The following is a 1,671-nucleotide window of genomic DNA, read 5'->3' on the forward strand; positions in this document are numbered from 1 at the left end:
GGTCTTGTTTCAATGTGGAGGAGCCTAGTTTACCTATAAAAAAATTGACATGGACCGTTCAGTTTTGTAGCTATTAATTGGATAATTAAGAGCATCTGATCAAAGTATCTTTAAAGAGGGATGCACAATCAAAGATGGGCCCCACATAATGGACAATTTGAATCTACAATTTTGTAATTAATATGAACCATCCAGTTTTCTAGCCACTGATCTGATGGTTGGGATCAGTAGATTGAATGCCTTTTTATAGGGACGGACAATTAAAGGTGGGTCCCAAAATGTGAAGGATCTTAATATGTGGCCAAACATCTAGTATAATAAGTTTGGATTGTCCAACTTCTTATCCATTGATTTAATGGTCAAGATTATCATTTCAAAGTGTCTACTAATAAAAATGGAAGAGCAAGGTGGAGCAAATGATGGACAACCACAATCACTAATAAAACCTTCTTTATCATGATAAGGTAGATTGTCCATTTTCATTACCACTGAGGCACGTGTAGAATCATCCTATCATATCAGGGCATGGATTCAATTAGATTGTGACCATGGGCCCGCTTTGATGTATGTTCCAATTCATTTTAAGATGGGGCTAAGAAGAAAAACATTCCTAAAGCCCACCATGATGCTTATTTATCATGCATCCAGTAAAGGGTGGTTTGGCACCATAGATTTGAGGGGATTTCAAATCCCTTAGCCTGTTGGGCACATGAAGTAATTGAGGATCTAAAATCCTTTCAAGAGTTACATGTGTAACATGTATGTCAACGTGCTATTAATATCCTGAACATGGTCCATTGATGATATCCCAAAACAATTAGATTATCAATTACTTCACTGTAAATACTTTAATACAGTGATATGCGCTATCCAAGTATTGTACATGTAAATCAACGGTTAAAAATCATTTAATCATTAGAATATGATCTTGTGCTTGTGGCTCATTCAAGACTTGGAATTTCATCATTTTTGGGTAAAATATATATTTCAAGGTCTATTATAACCATGATGTCAAACATTACATACTTAAACTAATTATACATATTAAAATTGATTTAGCAATAAAATTTAAACCCCTATAGATACAATATACATAGCTACTTCAGATTGGTGGAGAATCTGAATATAAGGTGAATATAAGGTGCAAAACACAGGAAGAGAATTTCAAATTCAAAGGTTCCAAAACTCTTATTGGCTTGTTTGCTTGGACCGATCCGAAGGTATTAGGAGGGATGGGATCACAATATCCCAAGATATGCATGACGAGCCAAATAGACCTAGTGAACTTGTCCTAAGATAGAAGCAATCCCATGAATCTTAAAACAATCCATTGACATCACCATCATTACCTTAAAATTGATCCCATCCCTTGGTTGGACGGATTGGAAGGTAGAGTCTTGGTATACACGTTGGGCATGCCAAATAGACCTAGTGAACTTGTCCCAGTGTATGGCAATCCCAGGAAACTTGAACCAATCCACTCACACCACCATCATTACCTTAAAATCCATCCCATCCCTCCCAATCTCATGGGATTTGCCTGCTAAACAAGCCCCAAGGCTAAAGAAGGGAAAGTACAATTTCGGCTTGATCCAACACTCTTATGCCTGTTAAGCCAATAACCGTTGTTTCATGTGGTGTGGTCCACCTGTGATTTGGACCTGCTGTTCT

Source organism: Magnolia sinica, chromosome 3 (assembly GCF_029962835.1).
Source record: "Magnolia sinica isolate HGM2019 chromosome 3, MsV1, whole genome shotgun sequence".
NCBI lineage: Eukaryota > Viridiplantae > Streptophyta > Magnoliopsida > Magnoliales > Magnoliaceae > Magnolia > Magnolia sinica.